Genomic DNA, 27718 nt, shown 5'->3' on the forward strand with positions numbered 1-27718 from the left:
CATGGAGCATCCCTGGACACCCTGGACATCCCTTGCTTGGGGACAGTAGTCCCCAGTTCACAAAGCAAGCATTGTCAGTTTAATACTGTCCCATGCAAATATCAGAAAGGGAGACAGAACATGAGAGACTCCTAACTCTGGGAAACGAACTAGGGGTGGGGGAAGGGGAGGTGGGGGGGGCTACTGGGTGACAGACATTGAGGGGGACACTTGTTGGGATGAGCACTGGGTGTTATTCTATATGTTGGCAAATTGAACACCAATAAAATATAAATTTACAAAAAAAAAAGTTCAGCATAAGGGATGTAGTCAATAATATTGTAATAACACTGTATGGTAACAGATGGTGATTATATTTATTGTGGTGAGATTGATAATATGCAGAATTGTCAAGTCAATATGTTGTAACCTAAAACAAATACTACATTTTATGATAATTATGTTCCAAAATAAATTAAAATAAATAAATTTTGGAAGATAATAAGTCATGGGAATGTAAATGTACAGCATAGGCAATATAGTTAAAGATATTGTAACAAATTTGTATGATGACAGATCCTAGCTAGATTTAGCCTGGTCTTCACCCTATAAAGTATATAAATGTTAAAGCATCATGTTGTACACCAGAAACTAATATGAAAAAAAAAAAAACTCTCCCATGCTCAGCTACAGTAAGGAGCCCTCACACTAATTTCATGATCCCATGAGTGAGCTGGTATGACGGATTTGCTGACTTTCTAGAAAGAAACCAATGAGAGACCTAGCACCAATGAAATGTCAACACTCAATCAAGGCACTGCACATTATTATTCCTTTGGCAGTCACTACTAGCCTCGCAGCTGGAAGCCTCCTTTCGAACTCACATCTTGAAATCCTCCAGATATTACTTCCAGAAAAAGTTCCTCCTAGAATTCATCTCAAGAACACTCTTCCTCAGTACTTGCAAAAATGGCAGCTTGAGTTAATACCCTTGCGCCCCCCCTCTGTTGGCTGGTAATTGGGAGTTTCTGATTTGATCACTGCTTGTTGCCTCTGGGAAGGACAAGACAGGTCCTGTGACATTATGATTAAATACTTAGTAAGGGGAAAAAAAAACCCTCCTCTCCAGGCTGAGTTCCCTGTGGCCACCCAGGAATACTGAGTTATGAGAAGAATTCACAGCCACATTTGGAAGAGACATCTTCAAGTTGTAGCAGCAGGTGTAAACTTAGAGGAGAAAATGCTGGAATGAAGCAGGACAGACAAGATTCTTGTGCCTCAGGCGCAAGGTCCCTGTTCAGTGTTTGGACAGCAGTCACCTGAGAAACAATCAAGAGAAATGAAAATCACGCTGACTGGCAAGCAACACTTTCCCATGGGCTTGGGGTTAACAGCTGTCCAGACAGGCAATAGAGCCCTCAGCCTTGACCTTCAGAGGCCTCCCTTTGGGTATGGCAAGAAATCTATGAGGCCAGGGTGACCTCTTCAAACTTCTCACCACGGTCCAGTACCCTAGGCTCCAAATGCCCTGCCAGGTAACCCAGAAATTGCTTCCCAAGTCTGCCCTATCCTCTCCCCACATCTCCCCACCTCAGCCCAGGGAGTGGCCAAGGGGCTGCTTTCCAGGGCTGTGGGCAGAGCCTGGACCTGTGGCCCCCAGAGTCCAGACACGGGCACATAGAGGAGTTGGGGAGTGGGAAGGCAGATGGGAACCTCAGGCCAGGGGTCACCTCTCCAGCACAGGTTGTGCCATTTGAAGCTGCTTTCTAGGTCATTCTGAATGTATATTTGCCCTAGCAGGAGGAAGAACATAGAGTCAAATCTCCTAATTCACAGCAGTTATGTTTGATAAAGTCATCACAAATCCTGAATTAGAGAACTCTGAATCATTGCCCCTAAGGAAGATACAGGGTCATATTCCTGTGAAACTTTGAGCACAACTTTTTGTCAACTCACCAGTACATAACCTTGTTAAAGTGCGTTTCTGTTTGAAGACACCTTAGTGAATATGTATTGTTGACTCATCAACAATTGAACTCATGGCCAACAGCATGAAAACTCATACCTGATGGAAGCGTCTCTAACACAGATGTTTTCTCTGGAAGGCGTCACAGCCTTCTCACCCTTGGGAACACCAGATAGCACTTCAGCACTACTTTTGGAGGTGATTTTAAACAGCAAAATCCCCCCAAAAAGCACAAAAGTGCAAAAAAAGTGACACTAGCTAAGCAAAAAGGACATTTGTTTAATACGAGAGCTGAAATAAGGAAGGCAGTGTTGCTTTTTTCGACCTCAGCTGGGAACCTACCAATGATCATAAAAATGCCACAAGTATTGATCTGGGAGCTATAAATAAATTTTTAGCAAGTAGACAATTTTGCAAATACAGAATCTGGGAATAGCGAGGAGGACTGGATTTGATTTAAGATGCTGGCATTTGGGCCTCCACTGACACTCTTGCCTTGATCAGAAATGTCAAGAGTAGGCCTATGTCAAGCTAGGCCTGTCAACAAGAAATAGATTCCTCCATCAGTCCGCTCGTGCAACTTTAAAATAGTGTGTCTGCAAAGAAAAAACAACATGACAGATGGTTTGAGTTTCAGACTTCATCAGAAAAAGGGCTGAGTGGACTCCTGGGGCCGGAGCAGAGCAATCGGCAGTGAATGGCGGCCAATACGTGGACAAGCCTGATCTTGACCTACGTGAATCGAAGACCACCAGGATGACTACTGGTGTGCTTGGAAACATCAAGAAAATCATCTCCATCTTTCTTGATGGCTCCATGTTCTCAGTCTCCTACTTTGTTCCTTGCCATGGCTGGAGCCTAAGACTTTGTGAGGCCTCAGTGCCCCAGCTCAGTCATCCTCACCCTGCATAGCCTCACAAAACTGTGTGCTTCAGAAACAATCATTGCTCCCCGTTATGACATGCTCCCCATGTGCCAGGCAGTATGCTAACTGCTTTGCATGCACTACTTCTATTGCTCACAGCAATATTACAGATGGTAGTTCTAACGCACATCTTACCCATCAGAGAACAGAGGTCCAGAGAAATAAAGTAACCTGCCCGGGGTCAAGCAGCTAGAGAATCAGAACTGTAGAGCGATGCTGATTGATTGATTGATTGATTGATTGGGTTCCAATTTTATTCAGGCCCTCAACATACCTGTCCCAGATCAGCATCACTTGCTTCCACTGCTGTTCCAAACCTTGGACATTCTTTGGATTCCAAACCAACCCCTTCCTCACATCCCACACAGAAGTCCTCAATCCTTATTTCAACAGCAGAGATGAGAAGGCAGGCACTGTTTTTATTGTACCTCCAATCCAGCAAATGTATCTAAACTATACCAGGAATACAATGATATCAACCGCCATGTATCAATCCCCAGGAACTTTGCAAGTTATGCTTTATTATCTTTAGAAAAAACCCTGCTGGGGAATTCATAGTATGTTTTATGACTTACTGCGACAAGCTCCCCACATGATTTTTTTCCTTTTTCAAAAGCTTTTGATGAGCCTTAACTGTTTAATCTACCGGAAATTTTCAGTACCATAGAATTAGTTTGTCATGTTCTAAGAAAAAAAAAAAATCACCGGGATTTTTTTTTATTAAAATGGCATTTAGTTCATAAATTAATATCTTTGCTAGGGGCCTTTCCTCCTGAGCAGGGACACACCTAAACCCAGCTAAGGCTGGGGATGGAAGGCAGGATTGGGCAAAGGTTCATACATCTCTCAGTGGGGACATGTAGAGGGGACATCCTTCCAAGGGCTCAACCATACCAGCCCCACAGAGGGAGGGAGGAACAGCACAAAGTCACTGAGACCAGAACAGGGGAGCCCTCAACCCTGCTGGGCTCTATTTAGTTCTTTCATAGCTAGAATTTTCTGTTATTCATTCAGAGCGTGAGTTCCATAATCAATGTCCACTGTTGGACACTGAGGTTATTTCTGATTTTTGGCTTTTATAAAACACTTCTATAAACAACCTCATGGCTAATTCTTTGCACATACCCACAATTAGTTCGTGGAGATAATAAATAGAAGTGAAGCTTCTGGTTGAAAGCTCATGCCTATTTTTAAGTCTTTGATACAGATGGCCACATTGCCATCTGAAAAGTGTCAATTTACCTTTCTGCCAGCAGCATTCCCAAACACAGATGTCCCAATGCTCTCACACCACTCATGCCACTGTTATCATCCCATTGTCTTCTTTTTCAATGTGATAGACCCGAATGGCCTTTTGCTATGTAAGTGTGGTTTGATTCCTAGGAAGGTGAAACATTCCTTCATAAATTCATTGACAATCTGTATATCTTCATTTCTTTGTACATCCTGTGTCTCTTTTTCCACTGTAGTGTTAGCCTTTTCTTATTAAGCTGTAAGGACTCTATATACCAAGAAATTCAACTCTCTTTTTTTTTTTTTTTTTAATTCATGAGAGATAGAGAGGCAGAGACACAGGCAGAAGGAGAAACGGCTCACTGAAGGGAGCCCGATGTGGGACTCGATCCCAGAACTCCGGAATCATGCCCTGAGCTGGAAGCAGACCAGAAATTCAACTTTTATTACCTATGTTGCAAATGCTTTCTGAGTGTTTTGCTTGTCTTAAATTGTGTTCATGTTGTGTTTTTATATGACAGGCTTTTATTTTGCTTCACTTTTTAAAAACATTTTAACCAGTCAAATGTTACCATTTTCCTATGATTTCTGATTTAAGTTACATTTTTTTAAAGATTTATTTATTTATTCATGAGAGACACAGAGAGAGAGAGAGAGAGAGAGAGAGACAGGCAGAGGGAGAAGCAGGCTCCCGGCAGGGAGCCCCATGCAGAACTCGATCCTGGATCCCAGGATCATGACCTGAGCTGAAGGCAGGTGCCCAACCACTGAGCCACCCAGGTGTCCCGATTTAGGTTACATTTAGAGAGACTTTTGCCACAACATGATTTTCACCTGCGTTTTCTTCTCAATCTTTCCAGTTTTATAAGTTATATTTAACTCTTCCTTCAATTTGGAATTTATTTTGGTTTATGATATAAGGTCAGGTCTAAATCTATTTTTTTAAATAGTTATCTAATTCCAACAAATTCCAATGACTAACCTTCAGTTCTCATCACTGCTTCTATAAACCGACATGGAATAAAGAAGGTAGGCATTTAGTCCCCCAGAATTTTGGTAGATACATCTTTTCTCTTATGCCCAGAAATCTTTGAATTTTATTCATTCTGGTGTCAATGTAAACAGTAAGTCAAGAAGCCACTTCATTGGGATCCTGGCTGGCTCAGTTCATAGAGCATGCAACTCTTGATCTTAGGGTTGTGAGTTTGAGCTGCACACTGGGTGTAGAGATTACTTAAAAATAAAATCTTAAAAAAAAAGAAGCCATTTCATTTATTTTCCATTTCCAAGTGTACTCAATGCTCTCATCCACCCAAATGCAATAGATAAGCAAATTCAGTGTATTCCAGAGGTATGAGATATTCAAAATATCTCATCAATTTTCTCACCATATTATAATTTTATATTTTAAACTGACTTTTCTATCAATTCAATGTCCTATACCTGTAGAGAAGTCATGGTACTACAAAATGAATCTTTTTAGATGCCTCTACTCTAAGTTACAAAATATGAGTCATAGCAACCTTCAATCCCATCTTCTGGTTTAGCCCAAATAGAGGGTCTCATGGGCCTGGGTCTTGAGTCTGCTCCTCAGCAGGCAGAGCCAGGACATCATGTTCATGAGTACCACTAAAACTGGAGTAGGGCCAACCCTAGACAACCATCAATCACACCTTTCAAAAGCTCTGTATTTCCTCCCAGTCTCAGAATTTAAAAAGCAGAAGCAAATTCAGAATTAGATATGACTCCTTGCAGCAGCTTCCAAAACAAGCACCCATCCTTTTATTTGGCTGGATACCCTACATGTAGGTGGGTTTCAAGACTACATACTTCTAGCACAGCCATGGAGTATGGTTGGCACTTCACATTTCTCAAAGGAGTAAGTAGACAAAAATGGAGAGAAAGAAGAGGAAAATAATTCATGGCTTCTTTTTTTACTAGGCCAGCAGCAAGTCTAAAAGAGTATTTCTCTGAACTAAAAGTCATTTGGGAGATTTTGCCCACTAAAGGGTTAAATTGTAGTTTTCTTTGGTGGGGGAGAGGCACCCATCAACAAGAGAAACTAACTTCTCCCTCATAAAGTACTATTTGAAATAGCTGTGACTATCTGAAAATTTTAGTACTGTGAATTGTGGCCCTTCTGGTTCTCAAGCTATTTCTGAGGACTCCTTATTCCTTTCAGTGTCTCTTCCAATTAAATTCCATTTTCAAAATTTCAGAGATTCTCTTTATCTTCTTCTTGATCCCTGAGTCCCTGGTACCTAAAGCCAAATTCAGTGCACGCTCTGTCCAATGCCACAGTCTCCACTCTGACTTATAAACAGGGTGCTATGATCTGAATGTTTGAGTTCCCCCCACATTCATATGATGAAAACCTAACACTCAAAGTGAGGGTATTAGTAGGTAAGGCTTTCGGGAGGCATTAGGTCATGAGGGTGGAGCCCTCATAAAAGAGATCAGTGCCTCTACTTATACTCTATAAAAGAGACCCCAGAGGAATCTCTCCCTGTTCCCACCATGTGAGGACATAGCAAGAAGTCAGCATCATCTCGAAGGTGGTCCTCTTCAGAACTTCCAGCCTTCACAACTTTCTCTTGTTTATAAGCCACCTGTCTGTAGTATTTTGTTATAGCAAGCTGGACAGACTATATGACATAAAGCATCTGCCATTTAGAAAAAAAACACTCTACAAATGGATGACCAGAAGCCCAGTCAGTCCCCTGCTCTTCATTCTAGAGAGGCATGTAGTAGAGTGTTTGACCTCATGGATTTTGGTACCAGACTGCCTAGATTCTAATCCTAGCTCTGCCTCTTACTAGCAATGAAAACTCCATTCTGTGCCTTAGTTTCCTCATTCGTAAAATGAGAGTGACAATAGCATCTATTTAGCAGGGCTATTGTAGGGTTTACATGAGCCAAAATATATTTACAGCTTAGACACATAGGTGGCCTGAAACAGAAAAGGCACTACATGAGTGTTAGCTGTCTTTCCAGATATATCTCTAAGTAGATAACAAATACCAAGGTTGTCTAAGCTATATGCTCTTTCTGTCCCAAGTGCAACCAAGCCTGTGCTTGAGGATCTATTATCTATATCATGACCCTCTAGAAATCCCTGTCCCGATACATGAGGTTATTCTGGGGTTTGTGAGGGACACATGGAGAAGACTTTAAAAAGCACCATGGTGGCTGCAGAGTGAGCCAGGGGAATGCCCCTTACCTATGCATACATTTAGGGCACAAAGGATGTTCAATGACTCAGGGAAGCCATGATGATACTGGGCTTTTCAGCAAATATTGCACCTAAAAAGTGTTTCTGAGGACAAGGAAATGCAAATAAAATAAAATAAATAATAAAAATAAAAATAAAACAACAACAACAAAAAACCCTCAAACTCTGAGTTTGAGTCCTAGGATAGACAATACTAGCACATTGGAAATACAAGCATTTATTTTTCAACATTTCTGGACTGCAGTAGTACCCCTTAAATCCTTCTTTCTGGATACCCAGGTTAAGGAACTGTCAGCCGGTTTAAGGGGCAGGATAAAGAGGAATAAAGAGATGAGAGCAATAAATGCCAAGCCATATCCAACCTTCAAACCCTACACCCTGGAGATTTTTTGAGCTGAGTCCACTGTGGCCTTTGAATTGAATCCCTGTTTTCTGCAGGGCCAGAGCTCACCTGCTGCAGTATGGAAATGGCCTTCAGAAGGTGACTGGCCAGACTGACTCTGCTCCAGCTCTAGAACTGATTGCCCATCGCCAACTACACAACTTTATCCTTTAAGAACTTCCCCCACCATATGTGCTTGCTCTCTTCCAATGAGAATTCAGCACAGACAAGATCATCTGGTCCCACACTAGCAGGATCTGAAAGAACAAGGCAAAGCCCTATGCAGATGCCCCAGTCCCCCAGCAGTGTAAGGTTAGGATTCTGAGGAGGGGGACGCCTGGGTGGCTCAATGGTTGAGCATCTACCTTTGGCTCAGGTCGTAATCCCAGGGTCATGGGATTGAGTCCTGCATCAGGCTCCTCGCAGGGAGCCTGCTTCTCCCCCTGACCTGTCTCTGCCTCTCTCTCTCTCTCTGTGTCTCTCATGAATAAATAAAGAAGTTAAAAAAAAAAAAAAAAGGATTCTGAGGAGGGGAGTCAGGATCCAAAAATCTGGCATCTTATTTTTACCCACAACTATTCCTGCTGGGTTTCTAAGCCATTTAGGCAAGAAGAGCAAGGCCAGGCAAGTGACAACTAATCATTACTAACAAGGATTTGGCCCAAATCCCTCTCTGGTCTCCTGCCAAATCAATTATGTCACTCCCCGCTTGAAACCCTCCAACAACTTCTCATGGCTCTCAAGGAAAAATCCAGAATCTTAACAAGTCCCTGGCTGAGCAGGCCTCTCTTTCACTTCCCCTCACTGCTCTCCTTTCACTCTGCCTTACAGCTTCTTGACTTACCTGCTTCCTGCACCTGGATCTGGAAGGTTCTTCCCTGTCCACTCAGTCTCTTTCTACTCATCCTTTGGATCTCAGTTTAAGCACCACTAGATCCACGACTAAGTCAGATCCTCTTTGTAGAGCTTTGCAGTATCCCATACTTTTTGGTAGCACTTATTAAATAATAATTACATAACTAATTTGTAATTATTTGGCCAATATCTGTCTCTTTGACTGGACTGAATTCCATGTGGGTGGGGACCATTTCTGCCAGAATTCCGGTGGCATCCATGTGGCTGGTGCAGTGCCTGGCACGTAGCAATAACTCAAAATATCTGTTAACCAGAAGAATAAATTAAGTGGGGTTGCAGTTTTAACACTAACCAAAGAATTTCTAATTTCTTTTTCATTATGGCTTTAAAATTTTCTCACCTTATTGCAAATGACAGCCTCAGTTCCCTTAAATGGCATTTTCTTAAGCCTTCCCTAACCAGGATCATATAAACAAGCATCAGAATACCTGCCTAGCCAAGCCATGTTATTTTATTCCTCTTTGTCATTCTTAAACCACATTTTCTGTTCCAATCCCCATAAATCAATCTGCCCTACTCTTCCCACAAGACATCAGCCTTGACCTTTGCATTACTGCTATTTTTTTTTTCCTAGAAAGCTCTTTGCTCTTAAAAGAAAACTGAATGCCATCAAATACTCTCCATGCCATACAATCTTTCCCTTTGTACAGCGAAAGTACTGCAGAAAATGTCTTTATTGGTAAGCCCTAGATCCAGGTCCCAGGTCAGATAAAACCACACTCTAAGGCCTTAGTATGTAAGCAAACCTCACCCCTAAATTAGATGATCTCTAATAGCAATTCCAGCATTAATGTTCTACAATTCCATGATTATATGATTACTTACAGAGGAGATTGGCGAAGAGTTCAATAATCCTTTAGAGCTGAACAAACTTAGATTCTAGCTCAGGCAGTCACTGACCAGTTCTGTGATCTTGACCAATTCCTTAATCTCTCAAAGCCTGGGTAACTTCTTATGTGATAAGATGGAAGTCACTGGGGGGAATGAAATGAACTGATGCCTGTAAATGTCTACAACATTTCCTAATCCTCAAAACCATAGTTGCTGTGGATGTCATCAGTATCATCATTTTCCTGAGCCATCTTCATTTATAGAATTGAATCCCCTCAGCCTAGCCCGTGGAGGCTCCTGCCTAACTCATCCTAATTCAGCAAATACCTCCAGAATGATGATGGAGATGGGCTGCACTAAAAAGGAGGAGGGGGGAAAATAAGTAAACTTGTAGGAGTGTGTCCTTAAGGATTCATCCATTTTAGAAATTATCTCATGAAATTTATTTAAACACAACTGTATTAGTCATGGTTCTCCAGGGAAACAGGCCAATAGGACCTACATATATAAAGATTTACTATATTTATTATAAAGAGATTCATTATGAGGTATGACTCACACAGTTATGGAGTCTGAGAAGTCCCATAGTCTGCCATCCACAAGCCTGAGACCCAGGAAGGTTGGTGGTGTTGTTCATAGGTCCAAGTACCAGAGGTCCAAGGTGGAAATTGTATACCCAGCCTGGATCTGAAGACCTGAGCACCAGGGGAATAGACACAGGAGAAGATCAATGTCCCAGATCAAGCAATCAGGCAGAAAGAGTGAATTCAAACTTCCTCTGCCTTTTTATTCTATTCAGGCCCTCAACAGATCAGATAATGCCCACCTGCACTGGTAAGGACCATCTGCTTTACTCAGTTCACCAAATGCTAATCTCTTCCAGAAACACCCTCACAGACACTCCATGACACAATGTTTAACCAGATATCTGGGCAGCCCATGACCCACTCAAGTGGACAAATAAAATTAACCATCACACAACAGTTATAAACATTTGATTATGTTTTTAAATTTCCTATTAGGATATGTATTTTCTGATACATAAATTGGGACTCATTTTTTTCAACCACTTAGTATTCATGTCATGTAGACAGAGTTTATGAGAAATCAACACAGGCACGCTGCGTTGACAAAGTAGAGCTCATAGAAATAACTTGAATTGTTGAAATATACTACTACTAGCTAGCTGCTCCATCTCTAGGCTCATTACCCATTATAATCTACCTACACATCCTCATTGCATTAGTTTGCTAGGGCTGCTATAACAAATTACCACAAACTTGGAGACTTAGAATAATAGGAATTTATTCTGTCACAGTTCTGGAGGTTAGAAGTCCAAAATTAATGTGTGGGCAAGGTTGATTCCTTCTGGAGGCTTTGGGGGAGAATCTGTTTCATGACTTTTTGCTAGATTCTAGTAATTGCAAGATATTCCCCGGTTTATAGCTGCATCACCCAATATCTGCTTCCATCTTCATGTGGCATTCTCTGTATCTCTCAGTGTCTCCTTCTTTCTTGTCTCTTATAAGGAGTCTTGTCATTGGATTCAGGTTCCAAACTAATCCAGGATGATCTCACCTCAAGATCCTTAACTTAATAACATCTGCAAATATCTTTATTCCAAATAAGATGGTTATACTTTGAAGTTCTGGGTGGACATACCCTTTGGGGGGATACCATTCAACCTACTATACCCACCAAATGATTCTTCTCAAGGATGATTTGGCAAATCTTCATTAGCAATGCATAACTTATTAATTTAATTGTAGACTCATTAGCCCAGTTTTCAGTGCCCCCTGCAATCTCCTCAGCCTGCATTTCAGTCTTATGTCTCCTTTCCCTCTACCTCAAGTTGACATTTCTACCAGAATTTTCTACTCAGTACCAAGCTACAATTTTCTCTCCCATATCCACACTTAGAAATCCTTCTCTTATTTTTCTCATCCGTTTGACACATCTTCAACCTCAACTCTCCAAAAAGTCTTCTCTGATGATGTCTGCATGAAGGATAAGCATTTATCGTTTGTATCTTCCATTTGAGGGACACTTGCACTGCATTTTGACATCTTTTATGCTAATATTTGAGCAATTACTTGAATTATGTTATTTAACTTTCTGTATTTCTTTGTCTCCCATAGTTTAAGTTCTTTAAGGTAGAATAACTTTTTTCTTAAATTCCTTGCATCCCTTCCCCACAGGAACCTTTGTTACTTCAACTTAGAGAGTATGTTAGTCAGAGTTCCCCAAAGACGCAGAGCCAATACAATGTGTGTGTGTGTGTGTGTGTGTGTGTGTACATGTGTATGTGTGTTTACAGAGAGAATTTATTGAGGCTGAGAAGTCACAATATCTGCAGCAGGCAAGGCAAGCTGGAGAAGAATTGATATTTCAGTTTGAGTCTAAAGGCTGGAAAAGGCTAAAATCCCAGTTCAAGCACTCAGGAAGAAGGAGTCCCCTCCTACTCAGCCCTTTTGTTCTATTCAAGTCTTCAACTAATTGGATATGGCCCACCCACACTGGGGAGAGCAATCTGCTTTACTCAGTCTACCAATTCAAATGTAAATCTCATCCAAAAACACCCTCACAGGCAGACCCAGAATCATGTTTGACCAAATATCTGTGCATTCCATGGCCCAGTCAAATTGACACATAAAATTAACCATCATGGGGAGATACACAAGAGTAGCAATTAGCCCCAACTCTGTGGATGAGCATTGAACCACTGATCCCTAAAATCAGAGACTCAGCAACTTGGAATCATTAAATCTTTCTGCAGGTTCTCTCCAGCTACAGTTTGAGTGAGACATTTTTCCAGGATCTTCTTTTTGTAATTAAAGGCAGTGTTCTTCTTCTAGTGGCTCCTGACACAGGAGCAATGAAATAAAGCAATATTTATTAGCAAACCAAATAATAATGTAAATAGCAGTTGGCCTCTAATCTTCTCAACCCACATCCCACATTCAATCAGTTCTGACAATTTATGTTTGACAGAAGCTGAGAAACCAAGCTCGTCACTTCCAAGAAGAATGTCTTAAGATTCCCTTGAGAATCATTACATGTACACTGACATACTATATCTGAAAGGTCACTTAATACATACCTAAAACCCTGTACTTTGCACATAGCACATAATAAATATTGAATCAATGAATGCAGAATATCCAATTTTACTTTTATACTCACGCTACTAAAATACTTTTCTTCTGTGAATGTGATATTGTATTTCACTTCATCATTTGGGGAGATTTATAAAAGAGAATAACACTTTGATGCTGTGATTAATACTATGAATGAAAGTGCACTAAAAATAAAATAAACTTTTACAGTCCAATAACTTATCTTCCACTGCCTACACTTCTAAACTATACACATAATGTCTTCTCGAACACCATCATTTTTTATACCTGGCTTGAAAAGGTTTTCCTGTGACATCCCCCAGTGCTTTTGATTCCCATTTATTTTAGGATAATGTTACCCTGTATCTGTACCTATGAATCTCCAGCAATAATTTAATTCATTTTAAGTGTATTTCTTATTCATCCATGACATGCTGAGCACTGGGCTATACTCACAGTCTTATTAAGTAAGAGTATGCCGGCATAGGTATATCTGTCAATGTCCAGCCAGGAAAATATGCATCACTCTACATAATCCAAAGAGGGCCTGGGTGGCTCAGTGGTTCAGCATCTTGCCTCTGGCTCGGGTCATGATCGGGGTCTTGGGATCAAGTTTTGCTTCAGGCTCCTCATAGGGAGCCTGCTTCTCCCTCTGCTTGTGTCTTTGCCTCTGTGTGTGTGTGTCTCATGAGTAAATAAATAAAATCTTTTTAAAAAGAAATAAATAATAATTCAAAGAGAAATCTAATGCAGGGAGCTAGCTTTAAATGTGCTATAGTGGCTGCAAAGGCAAAAGAAAAAAGACTGTGGGGAAAGGCTAGGAGAGCAAAAGAAAAAAGAATTATTACCCAAATATCAGAGAGCTGGCCTTAAAACCTCAGGCCCACACTTGGCTCTCAGCTACTTGAGACATGGCCACTGCTGTGAGAGGAAACATGCTGCTGGCTCAGGTCGCCAGGAGCCCGCACACCCACCAATATGACTGAAAAACACTTCTGCTGTGGAGCATGCAGATGCCTACAGTTCCTCAGCCACCTGCCAATGCAGCTGCCACTGCCCCCATGGGTCTCCTGTGTTCCTGCGTGGTTGGCTGGGCATGCCAGGGATGCAAGGCTTTGACCACCAACGAACACAAATCTGCTGATGTTCATGCAATGTGCTGTGCTGAAACTTGCCAGATTTAGCAAAAAACAGTACAGGGTGCCCAGTTAAATTTGAATTTTAGATGAACAAGAAATAATATTTTTGAGTATCAGTATGTGTCAGGAATAACAAAGCCCTTTATCTCTGACTCAAGGGATTTGATTCTTCTGCCAGATTCCACAAAACAGTAGCAGGCAAAGTTCTCAGCTTGGAAGGAGGGTAAAAATCAAATCCCAGACCTGACCTTGAGGAGCCCTCAGGACTTGGCCAACCAGATATCCAATTCTGATCTCCAGATTCAAACACGCAAACATAAGTTTCTGAAGCTTAATAATCTGCATCCTCCCACCTCTGGTTGTCCAATTCTCTTGCAGGGAGGAATGTGGTATAAAGGCTTGAACATACAGCCTATGTGAACACATGTCCAGGCATGCCATCAACTCTAGAAAAAAATCTACTTAAATAAATTGAAGGGGTACCTGGGTGGCTCAGTCGATTAAGCACCTGCCTTCAGCTCAGGTCATGATCCCAGGGCCCCAGGATGGAGCCCCACATCGGGCTCCCTGCTCAGCCGGAAGTCTCCTCCCTCTCTTTCTGCCCCTCCCCGCTGCTCTCTCTGTCTCTAATAAATAAAAAACCTTAAAATAAATTTTAAAATAAATTTTAAATTTGAATGAGTTAATTGCTTGAGTCTCTCACTTTCAAATGATTACTATTCCATGGTTCAAACATTCTTAGTTTGCAAGCTCTTTAGCCTGGTTTTCAGTGACCTCCACCATTTGACTTCAAGCTCCCAACAGAGGGTTAGATCATTTGACTCAAGTCCAAGTACAGTCAGTACATCTTAACTGAGCTCAGCATGTGCTAGAAAATATTAAGTAGCACACAGAATTCTTGACCACAAGTAGAAGAAATCAACTCTACCAAACTTGAAATGTATTGAAAGACTATTAACAAGCTGAGAAGATTGGCCTTCAAGATGGCCTTTTGGGGGTTCAGTAGATATCACCTCTATTTATGATGTGAATTTTGAGATTGGGACTCAAAAGTCTAGAATCCAGTCACAGTTCAACTATATATAGCTGTGTGGTCATTTAGCTTCTCTAAAGTTCTTCATCTGGAAAATGTAACTCCTGGTCTCCTCATCTCTCAAGATTGTTAGGAAGGTCTCATGCGGCAGAAAATAGCTTACATCACTCAGTGCCTGAGTGTGCCTCCTCCAAGGGGCCCAAAGACGGTCAGCATAGGTCCCTACAATGGCAGCTCTGAATTATCCAAGGCCCAAAGCTGGCATTTGCAATGTTGCAAGAAGTATTTGCACGTTATGGTGAAGAACAAAATTCTCTTCAAGATAGAACTTCTCTTTGTTCTGGAAGAGACCACTTTGTGAGCCCTGTTAAGTTATGGAGATGTTTTCTGCAGATGCAGGAAATAATTCACATGGAGGTGATCTAGGCTCAGGGTTAAGTGTTCTATTTAGTAAGTTCACTTAGGTTCTTTGGGAGCCTAATCATGCTTGCATCTGTGAAATCTACAAAAGTTATCCTTAAATTTTTATTTTGACTCTCAAATCCTTAAATAAAAAATTTTTTTTTGCTCTTGAGGGATGTGTGTGTCATCTTTTTCCAGGTATTTGCTTATCAGCAGTGCAGCCCTGGGAAGACTTGGTCTCCTCAGGAGATATGGACACACCAGGGCCAGGCCTGCGAGGATCATAGCATAGCTTGGCTAGAGTTATGCTGGGGGGAAACAGAGGAGGTGCTCCTCCTTGCACAGGCCAGAGTGTGAGGGAGTCCATGGTAGTCACAAACAGAGACAGGGCTTCCCAGCAAAAGAAGTGAGGCAGCAGTGTAGCAGCCACATAAGGAGCCAGAGCAGTGAGATACTGGTTCTAGATACTTGGAATCAGTGCTCTGAAAAACCCTGAGACTCGAGCTTGGACAGGTCTAGCACCAAAGTCTGTGCTCCTAAGCATTGTGCTCAACTGCATCTAGAGTGAGTCACTCCTGCAAGGCTCCAGGGATACCACAGTAAGGTGGACTCACAAAACTTGGCCAAAGACTGGTCAAGTCAATCAAAGAGGGAAATCGGGAGAAGCCGTCACAACTGAAAGGAAAAACCTCAGACACTGAGTTCCCATGGAGTCAGGGCTCTGAGAGCCAGGAGTTGAACACAAAGCAGAAGACAAAAGCAAGCATGCAGTTATTCTGGGAAATTACATGGACCAGCCATTGTCCTGAGCCATTCAATGTGCTGCCCTCTCTCTGTGTTGGGATGGACTGAGACTTTCCTGGTTTGGCAAGTATAGGCCTTGTCATGATTCATTTTATGTGTCAATTTGACCGAATCCGGGGGTGCTCTGTTATATGGCTAAACATTATTCTGGGTTATGTCTCTGAGGGTGTTTCCAGAAAAGATTAGCATTTGAATTGGTAAACTGATTAAAGAAGATTGCCCTCCCCCATGTGGGCAGGCCTCTCTCAATCCATTGAAGGCCCAAATAGAACAAAAAGGCAGAACAGAGAATTCATTCCCTCCCCCGACTGCTCAAACTGGACATAGATCTCCTCCTGGGCCGCACTTGGGACTTATACCAACAGTTCCCCTGGTTCTCAGGCCTTCAGAATCAGACTCACATACACCACCAACTCTCCTGGGTCTCCAGCTTGCAGACAGCAGATTATGGGACTTCTCAATCTCCGTACTGACATGAGCCAATTCTTCATAGTAAATCTCTCCCTTCTCTCTCTGCGTGTGTGTACCTCCATCCTATCAGTTCTATTTTTTTCTGGAAAACCCTCATACAAATCTACAAATAATTTGGATCATTCTTAAAGTTGGAGGTGCTTCCATGGGCCTTGATCTCGAAGCTGGGCAGAGATCCTATTGATTGAATGGGCCTGGGTGTAACAGAACCTGACCCCTCTCATGCTTCTATTTCTGAACAGATTTTACTACTTCTGTAGGCCAACAAGCCTTTATCCTTTTAAAATTCATATGTAAGTACATGGAAATAGACAGGGGAGTATAAATTAGTATACCTTAAAGAATGATTTGGCAAATCTATATCAACATTTAAAATGTGCTTCAGGCCAAACAATTCCACTTCTATGCATTTGTTCTACAAAGTCATACTAGCACATGAAGCTGTATCTACAGAGATGCTTATTGAAACACATTTTTATATAACAGTTTACTGTTAAAATGTGTATCACTATTTGCAATAGAGAACAACCTTCTAATCTATTAATAGGAGACCAGTTAAAAATTATGATACATCTATCCTATAAATGATATGTAACTATTTTTTAAAATGAGATACCCCTGCATTATGAAAAGATAGGTAGTGTGTATTAAATGGAAAAAAACTTAATTTCAAAAAAGTATATATAAAATGATCCTACTTCTGTTTTAAAAAAGGATATATTACAATTTTTTTTTTAAGAAAAGTACTTAAAAACAGTTCCACTACCACCAGGATCCTTCATCTTGCTCTTTTGTGACCACAATGTGTCTCGATTGTTACCCACCCCATCCCTAACCCCTGACAACCAGTAATCTGTTCTCTGTCTCTATAATTTTGTCATTTTAAGAATGTTACAGAGATGGAAGCATAGAGTAGGGAACATTTGGGGATTAGCCTTTATTCCCTCAGCAGAACTCCATTGAGTTTCTTCCAAGTTGCTATGTGCATCAAGAATTTATTCCTTTTTCTTGTTGAGGAATATGGATGGAGGTACCACAGTTTGTTTAGCCACCTGGAAGGATGGCTGGATTCTTTCCAGTTTGGCAGTATTATGAATAAAATTGCTATGAACATTCATGTGATTATAAAGGGCAGCGAAGAGATCTTCATGGTGATGAATTCTTCAGTATCTTGACTGGAAGTCATGGATACAAAATCTCCACATGTGATACAAATGCACAGTATGAAATGAGTACAAGCAAAACTGGGAAAATCTAAGGTTCATGTATTTTATCAATGTCAATATGCAAGTTATGATATTGTACCATAGTTCTGCTTGATGTTACCACCAGGGAAACTGGGTAGGACACATGAGATGCTTTCTACATGTGAACCTACAATTATCTCAAATTGGAAAGCTTTTTTTTTTACTCTTTTAAGAACTCCAGGTGAAATTCACAGCTTGATTTGTCGTTTCAAATTTACTTCACTAAATGCCACTGATTGTCTGATTGTCTACTATGCATCAAATATATTCGACTTTGCTTTATAACTGCTTGATCTTCCTATGCTATTTCATAATTTTAAAGGGCCAAATTAATTTAACAAAAAGTGTTACTAAAATATTTTTTAAGTCACAAAAATTTGAAAGTCAGCAATATAATTTTTAAAATTATGTCAAGGAAGAAAGTCATCTTTCTCCCTCAAGTTCTCTCCCCCCATCTAATCCCATCCCCAAAGAATGCCCATTCACTACATCTCTTTCCTGGGTCTAAACCATACACATATACAGATACACACATACACATACACATACACATACACACACATACACACATTTTTTTTAATGAAAAAGGAATCCTGCTATTCAAAATTATTTATATCCTGCTTTCTCATTTAATAATACATTTGGAATGAATAATGTATCTGGGATGAATCATGATAGCTAGATCTACTTTGGCCACTTTTAATGGTACATAACATAACTTATTCAACAACTCTCCTATAAGTGAACATGCAGGTTGTTTTCCATTGCTTTTAAAGTAAATCTGCCACAAACATTCATATATATATATATATATATATATATATATATATATATATATATATCTTTACATAACAGTGATATCATTTCTAAGGAACAGATTCCTTGAAACAATATTGCTGTGTCCACATATAGACATGTCTTTAACTGTTTACTACTAAAAATGTATTATCAGGGGGCACCTGTGTAGCTCAGTAGGTTGAATGTCTGACTCTTGTTTTTAGTTTTTAGCTCAGGTCATTAACTCAGGGTCGTGACATTGGGCTCTGCACTGGGCTCCGCACTCAACACAAAATCTGAAGTTCAGGCTGGATGATTTAGATGGAGATTCTCTCTCTCCTTGAGATTCTCTCTCTCCTTCTCCCTCTGCCCTTCTCCCCTGCTTGCATGGGCCCAAGCTCCGTCTCTCAAAATAAATAAATCTTTTTAAAATGTGTCATCAGGGGTATTATAGACATTTTCTTTTTACTTTATACACTCTTATATTGCTTAAATTTTTAATAACTTTTGTAATAAATTAAAACAACCTCTTTAAAAGAAAACAAAGACTTTCATCATTTTGGATCATTCCCTATAGTCTTCTTTTCCAGAAATTCTCTCTAATATTCAGTACTCCCCACTTGAGGCATTTGGGAAGTGTATGGAAGCAGGATTTGTCTAGTTGATTGGGTTTTTGGCTAGCTAACTGTTTGTTAGGTGTGAGCTCTCAAGATGACTTGGAGTGGCATTTAGTGGGTTGGGGTCAAGTATGCCAATATCTTGCAATCCATGAGAGATTTCTGCACAAAATGCCAAAAGTGTCTGTGCTGAGAAACTCTAAATCTTGTTTGAGAACATCAGATTCACTTCTTCCCACTCTGGCTTTTGATCTGAGGCCTTTACCATTATCATCCATCGACAATAGAGGGCTGCAACACCACTGCTTCTTCTTTTTTTTTTTTTTTTTTAAGATTTTACTTATTCACTCATGAGAGACACAGAGAGAGAGACAAAGACAGAGACATAGGAAGAGGCATAAGCAGGCTTCCTGTGAGGATCCCAATGCAGGACTTGATCCCAGGACCCCAGGATCACATCCTGAGCCAAAGGCAGATGATCAACCACTGAGCCACCCGGGCACCCATCACCTGCTTCTTGATACACAAGAGTACAGACCTCAGAAGGAGGAAAACCCTGAGGTCCCAGGCTACTGAACTGAACCTGTATCTGCCCAGACCTACTGTTGGCAGTGAGGCGATAGCTAAGCCACCAAACAGATCCCTGGCATCCAGACAGTATGTGATTGACTTTTGTTAAAACAATCCAGATGGTGATGACCATTTCAATTATTGTTTCATTGCCCAACACTTGCCCATTATATTGACTGAGAAGGAAATGAATTAAAAATCATCCAGCCTGAACTTCAGTCCAATGGGAGACCCACACAGAGAAAAGAAAAAGAAATGTATTTTTTAATGGACCAACAATAATACAGTAAGAGTTCTTTGCCTTCAAATGCAGAGTCTCAGGACTTGAAGTCAGGACTTTTATGGAGCAAGTAAGCTCCCAGCCCTCATAAACTTTTGGTGAAAACCACAATTTGTTCTCAATAAACACAGTGTCTACAAGTTATTCTATTATCAAGAGACTAGTATCCCTGTTGCCAGAAGAATACCTTCTGCAGTCTCAGGTCTGCAGTCTGGCTATTTTTAGGTGAATTCAAATCTACAATATCACTGACTCCCTTGATATAATTCACAAAACCAAAAGAGGCAGTTACATTAAATTATGAAGCTTAATTTTCTTCTTCCTGGCCTCCCAGCATTACCCAGAGAGGCTTCTACTTCCATTAGGAAATACTCAACTATAAATTCGCCCCAAAATACATTTGCATATGGTGTGGTGGACGCTGATGGGCTCGAGGGGCCTCCTCAAAGTTACCCTCCACTCAGGTCTAAATTTCAATGCCCTTCCTGGTGCTCCCTGAGGATAGGGTTTAATAATAAGAGAGGAAGGTGCATAAAGAACATAGGGTCGGGGGATCCCTGGGTGGCTCAGGGGCTCAGCGGCTCAGCGCCTGCCTTCGGCCCAGGGCGCGATCCTGGAGTCCCGGGATCGAGTCCCATGTCGGGCTCCCGGCATGGAGCCTGCTTCTCCCTCCTCCTGTGTCTCTTCCTCTCTCTCTGTCTCTATGTCTATCATAAATAAATAAATCTTAAAAAAAAATAAAAAAAGAACATAGGGTCATAGTCCAAGGAAGGCAGGCAATCCTGCCTTCACAACTAGCTTATAAAGGAGCGGGTGGATGCTGTCATTCCTCCAGGGGAACTCTTTCCTGAACCCCTGACACAGAGGAATGCACTAAAAACCAATAAGTTTTATCCTCGAAGCCATCTGAGATATCCCCCGTGGTGAATTGGCTCAGGGTACACAGTGCCTTAATTAGAACCTCGCTGTTGTAATAATCGTAGTTCAGCGACAATCTCACAAAGAAGTGCCACAAAAAACGACACAGGCTTTATCGTTTGCTTGAAATTCCGTTTTTGCCTGAGGACATCTGGCGGCAATCATAATTTACTCATTTGGACTGAATGAATGGTGTCTTATTTCCTCCCCTATGTGCAAACCCTCAAGTATGGCCATTAGAGGAGACAGAGCTCTCGCATGTCATCCGATGCTGCTCTTTGCCAAGAAAGTCTTGTTCCCTATTTTTAAGCTCCTAGAACAATCCCATTTTAGGATATTTTTTTTATCTGGACTAGCTTTTCGATAATTTGCATCACCTGTTTTCCTCTAAAAATGATTTTGGGAAGCCTTTTTGGATTTTGTGTTGGAATATTCTTAGGATCTCCATCCCAAGTCCCTGCTCATTCAGTTAAGAAGGAAGCAGCCTTCACACTTACTGAAGGAATAAACCATACAGGCTGTGTCGGTGGTTCTCGACCTTGGCAGCACATTAGAGTCATGTGGAAATCTTTTTAAAATCCCAATGTTCTAAAAATGACATACATATAATTCCATTTACATGAGGTTCTTAAAAGGTGGGGCTATAGGGACAAAGAACAGATCCATAGTAGCCAGAGTCTGAGCCTGGAGGTGGAGTTGGGGGGGGTCTGATTTCAAAGATTGAACCAGGACAAATTGGGGTCTCATCTCAAAGATTGAACCAGGACAATTTAATCTACCCAGCGTCTTTCTTGTCTTGTCTAACAATTTGTTAGAATTGTTCTGTATACTGATTGTGATGGGTGTTAGAAGAGTCTATTATACATGTGTTAAACTCATAAGAACGTATATCCCCAAAAAAGTAAATACTACTATATATATTTTATTTTAAATCCCAATGTCCAGGCCATATCCAGACTAATTGATTCTGAATTTCTAGGTGGGATCCAGGCATCCATATTTCTTAAAGCTCCCAGGGGGTTTTGGTGTGCAAAGTTAAGAACCACTGGTCTAGGTGAGTAGTATTTCTTTGACACGGAAGATTTGCTGCTTTGTTAGCAGCTAATTCCCCACCTCCCAAAAGTACTCTGTCAATCAGGACCCACCCCAATTGGGGTATAAGGTATGTTCTTGTGCTTCAATTCTTACAAAGACACTTTTCCTTATGATTAGTGTGGGTTTCTGTCTCTGAGACCCCTGCCCAGGGCCCAAAAGTAGTCCTATTAAACATAGAAGAGATGCTGTGCTTCTGGACTATTCCATGTTCACTCTGGTCTCCTCCCTTCCCCCAATCATAGAGGGTAAAAGATATAAAAAATTGACATATGTGATCGGAGACAGGCAAGAGTTTCATGATTAATTTTATACATCAACTTGACTGGGGAAGTGCCCAAATATTATTCCAGGTGTTTCTGTGAAGGGTTTTTTGGATGAGAAAAACATTTAAATCAGTAGACTGAGTAAAGCAGATTGCCTCTAGTATAGGGATGGACCTTGGCCAATCGCTTAAAGCCTAAACAGAACACTAAGGCCAACTCTCTAATGAGTAAGAAAGCCCACTTGTCTTCAAACTGGGACGATGGCATTTTCTTGCCTTCAGGCCAGAACTCAAATATTAACTGGATCATGAGGTTGTCAGTCTGTTGACCGTTGGGCTAGGACTACTCCATCAGATCTTCAGGTGTAGAGCAGAATCACACATCAGCTCTCTTGGTCTCCATCCTGCTGACTCACTCTGCAGAATACACATTCTACTCTATTGGTTCTACTTCTCTGGAGAACTCTGACTAATACAGATCTCTTAAAATTCACAGCCACTGACCAGGCCGGCCCAAACTATACTAGTTTAAAGGTAACAAGGAGCTACCAACATGGATTTTTCTAGAAATACTGTAGAAGACATGTATGCCCTGTCTATCAGGCACTTCTGTTTTAAGACACCACCAAAAATCCTGAGGACATGGACCTCATTTCTTGCTACTGCCTGCCTCACTGATCACCACTCCAAAATTAAGAGCAGCAAGGAGAAGAAAAGAGATCTTTTGTTGCCTTTTCCTAAAATATGGTGAAAATGTCTTCCTTGGAACAAACTCAGAAAGATTGGTTCAAGCAGATCTTCAATTATTTCCATTGTTTTGTTTCCTCCTTGAGAATATCTGTAATTCTGAGGTTGTCTCTCTTTGTTAGCTTCAGGAGCTATTATTCAGTCCACATCATCTTGGTTAAAAGTCCTTGTACTTTTCCTCTGCATTTTGGAAGACATGATAACATTTGCACTCTACTTCAATGGCCCATTGCTTTCTGCCCACCCTGTAGTTTACTGCCTTCTGTGTGGATAGTGATTCAGCCATTGCATCTTTAATTATTTTGCAATGGTAAAAAAAAAAAAAAAAAAAAAAAAAAAAATTATTTTGCAATGGTTCCTTAATTTACCCAACTGCTTTCTTGTCTCATCCCCTTATATTTTCATGGAGGCAGCTTTTCCTGTTATAAATGTCTATCCCTTCATCATTTAGGCCAGGTCTTCCTGCATCCTGTTATGCAGATATTCCCTGGAATGTTCTTTTACTTCGGCAAGAAGTTGTCCCAGACTGTAGTCTCCATCTGAATACTCAAGAAGATGTTCCCTCTCCTTTCTTTGGCAGGAGGATTTCATAAGAACCCATGATGAAATGTTTTCTGTTGACTTATTCAATAGAAAAGATATCCATCTGGACTCAATGTTTACTAAAATTCAAGGTGTGTGGACTGCCCTTGGCCCTGAACTCTCCACTAGGGTGCTCACTGAATTTTATTCTCAAATATTCTATTGGAGAGGAGTTGGTATTTCAGCTTCTGGATCAATTTTCCTGTCTAGGAAGCTTTTATCTGATGTGAGTCTGTTAAGCTAAAATGTAATCAAATTTTATTTCCAGGACCTGACTCTGATGCTCTGAAAGGATGAAATACATATAAAACCATAATTCTCAAAATGCACCACTATCAAGCTATTTCAGACTGATTCCCACATAGAATGCTTATTTATGGGGGGCAAAGAGGGAGGTGTTAAACTTCTGCTGAGGCAATGCACCCTGGCTATCTCCTTCCCTCTTCTTTATGCAATCTGTGAGCGGAGGTAGAACAACAGATAAAGATGGGATGAGGGTGCCACTAAGAGCACTAGCCACTGAGTATAATATTGTTCATTCTTTCATTGAAGAACATGAACATGAACATGAACATCCACTCTGTCTTTGGCACTCTCATATGATGAGATCACAGAGCAAAACAAAGTCTCCCACCCATGGGAATGACACTCTGGTGGGTACAGAGCCAGTAACTGGCCAAAGAGTTGATCAGTTGGGTAAGTGTCCTGAAGAACATCTAGCTGGGTAAGGGGGTAGAAAGTAATGGAGGGTCTTAAGGATTTAGGAAAGGCATCTCATTGATTGATGTTTACTAGCTTCTTTTCTTCCAAATAAATATTATATAGAATCCTAATACAGACAATACAAAACTCACGGTTAAAATGGGCACTCAGCTTCCTTTTGTTCCCTTCAGAAGTCCTCAAGTATGTCCACAGGGCTTCAAGAGACACAGCCGGAAAGCTACTGAAATGAGTCCATTAGACAGATTCTCAAAAATTTTAGTGGGATTTTGGGGAGAGTCATATAGAATGGACCTAGTTCCTAAAGTGAATGAAAAACCTGGAGAATCTCATTTAGATTACAAATAGACTAAGAAAAATTAATTTAATAAGACCATTTTTCTTACAAAGGCTTATAAACTGACAGTTTCAGATGGTGGCAATAGTGAAAAGAAATCTACAAACTGAAAAAAAAAAAAGAAATCTACAAACTGTTCAAACAGTGGCTTCATGGTTGGAATAAAGGGACAGACTTCTAAAATGAGTCCTTTGGGAAAAAAACTCCTATTTGAGTGAATGACATCTGATATATTTATTAAAAACCGATCCCACTGCTTAAGGAAACTGTCAAGTGATGGAGAAAACAAATGTTTTATGTTCAGATGAACCTGACTTTGAAGCCCAGATCTGCCTCATGATACTTATATAATTATAGGCCAGATGCTTAACTTCTTTGAGCCTAAGTTTTCTTTTTTTTTTTTAAGGTTTATTCATTTATTTATGATAGAGAGAGAGACAGAGAGAGACAGAGACACAGGCAGAGGGAGAAGCAGGCTCCATGCCAGGAGCCCGACGCGGGACTCGCTCCCCGACTCCAGGATCACGCCCCGGGCCAAAGGCAGATGCCAAACCGCTGAGCCACCCAGGGATCCCCGAGCCTAAGTTTTCTAATCTGTAAAATGGACATAAGGAAACATTCTACTATAGGAAATACACATGGCCAATAAGCATGTTGAGATGTTCAACATCGTCTTCTTCAAAGAAATGTAATTCAAGGTCACAAGAAGATGTCAATTTACACTCATGTGGTGAGAAAAATGTAACAATCTGGCAATACCAAGTGTTGGGGAGCATGTGGAACTGTTGGATTTCCTACAGATTACTCCTTGATATAAAAATTGGTGCAACCATTTTGAAAAACAATTTGGCATGATCTCCTAAAGTTGAATATTTATGGACTCTGATTCAGCAATTCCACTTCTAGAAATACACACGAGACAGATTGATCCACATACAGCAAAACCATACAAGATTGTTTTGTATATTTAAGAATCTGATTTCTTGTCTCTTTTTTCTTTGTTTGTTTTTTCTTAAATTCCACATATGAGTGAAATCATATGATATTTGTCTTTCTCTGATTTATTTCACTTAGCATAATTACCCTCTAGATCCATTTACATATTGCAAACGGCAAAATTTTCTACTTTTTATGGATAATATTTCATTGTGTATCTATACCACATTTCTTTTATCTATTTCTCTATTGATGATAGACACTTGAGTTGATCCTTAAATAAAAAGAACAAACAGATAGTTACCAGGTAGTTAGGGAAATGGGTGAAATAGGTGAAGGGGATTAAGAGTACACCTAACGGGATCCCTGGGTGGTGCAGCGGTTTAGTGCCTGCCTTTGGCCCAGGGCGTGATCCTGGAGACCCGGGATCGAATCCCACGTCGGGCTCCCAGTGCATGGAGCCTGTGTCTCTGCCTCTCTCTCTCTCTCTCTGTGTGACTATCATAAATAAATAAAAATTAAAAAAAAAAAAAAAGAGTACACCTAACATGATGAGCACTGAGTAATGTATGGAATTGTTGAATCACTATATTGTACATCAGAAACTAATATGACACTGTACATTAATTATACTGGAATTAAATAATAAATAAATAAATAAATAAATAAATAAATAAATAAATAAATATAAAATAATAAATACACATGCAAAAATGTTCATAGTAATATCACTCACAAAAGAAAAATCCTGGAGACAACCCTGATGCCTATCAACTGGAGAGGAGACAGACCGTTGTATTCACACAATGGAATAGAATACATCAGGTAAAATGAATGAAATACAACCATACACATAATGTGGATAATTCTTAGCAAAATAATACTGGATATAAAAAGTAGGTTTTAAAAAATACAAGCTACTCTGTATACTTTTTGTAAAGTTAAAATGAGTATAAGAATACTTATAAATATAATAAAATGATGTGAAAAGGAATACAAGGTAACAATAAACACAGGGTCCAGGATGATGGTTACCTGGGTTGGGAGGAATCAGTGAGGTGGAAGCAGATGTAGTTATAGTCAAGATCCTAGCTTTTGATTTGGGTAGTGAATTTGAGGTGTTTATCACATTAATAGAAAATATCCAACTATACAGATAAAAGTGGACCCTGCATGATACAACAAGAATGTGTCATAAACCTAGGATTATGACTGACCCAATTCTGTACATCTGGGATAAAATAAAATAGAATGGGGCTGAATAAGACTTATCTAGCATTGATCTATATATGTCTTGCTAGAAATTTCCTTTAAATGCAATGTGTTGTCATTTATCATTATATTTGCTTATGAGGCCAAGAAGACAAAGAAAAAGAAGAAAGAAGGTGGAGGAGGATATGTACTCCCCAAAAATGGTCATAGTAGCATTATAGTTGGTAATTGCCCAACACTGGAAACAAAATGCCTATAGAGGAAGCACAATTAAATTCTGGTCTGGGGGCAGCCCAGGTGGCTCAGTGGTTTAGTGCCTGCCGCCTTCAGCCCAAGGTGTGATCTTGGAGACCCGGGATCGAGTCCCACATCAGGCTCCCTGCATGGAGCCTGCTTCTCCCTCTACCTGTCTCTCTCTCTCCTCTCTGTGTCTCTCATGAATAAATAAATAAAATCTTTTCTTAAAAAATTGTAGTCTGTTCATCCAATGGAATACTATACAGCAATGGAAATTTTAAGACCACAGCTACACACAGCGATGATGACACAGATGAATCTTAAAAATGTAATGCTGAACAAAACAAGCCAGACACAATATTCATTCTCAATAGTCCCATTTATAAAGTTCAACATCTGGAAAAAAAAAACTACATTAATTTTAGGGATGCGTACATAGGTGGCAAATCATAAAGTAAAACAAAAAAGGGAGGTTGTGATCCATGTGATAGTTAATCTTATGTGTCAACCTGATTAGGCCAGGGGACCTGGATACTTAGTCAAACACCAGTCTAGATGTTGCTGTGAGGGCATGTCTTAGATAAGATTAGCATTTAAATCAGTGTACTTTAAGGACAGCAGATCACCCTTCATCATTTGGTTGGGCCTCACCCAGTCAGTTGAAGACCTTAAGGAAAAAAGAATGAGGTCCCCAGAAGAGGAATGGATTCTGCTTCCTGCTTGCCTTCAGACCCAAGGTGCAGCATCAGCTCT

At 40.4% G+C, this 27718-nt stretch overlaps 1 long non-coding RNA gene across 2 annotated transcripts in view; it reads right to left on the reverse strand.

The window, feature by feature from the left end:
- Positions 1-21418, reverse strand: part of LOC144296004 (uncharacterized) — a 40344-nt gene extending 18926 nt beyond the window's left edge. Inside the window, exons 1-3 of one of the 2 annotated variants that reach the window (XR_013363146.1) lie at positions 21335-21418; positions 10023-10158; positions 373-1298 (exon numbers count right to left, since the gene is read on the reverse strand). This is a non-coding gene — a long non-coding RNA (uncharacterized LOC144296004). Of the gene's footprint in view, positions 1-372; positions 1299-10022; positions 10159-21334 lie in introns of those variants that run through there. The other variant, XR_013363147.1, reaches the window with a different exon arrangement.
- Positions 21419-27718: the final 6300 nt, after the last annotated feature.

The sequence above is a fragment of the Canis aureus genome, chromosome 24 (genome assembly GCF_053574225.1).
Source record: "Canis aureus isolate CA01 chromosome 24, VMU_Caureus_v.1.0, whole genome shotgun sequence".
In the NCBI taxonomy this organism is placed as follows: domain Eukaryota; kingdom Metazoa; phylum Chordata; class Mammalia; order Carnivora; family Canidae; genus Canis; species Canis aureus.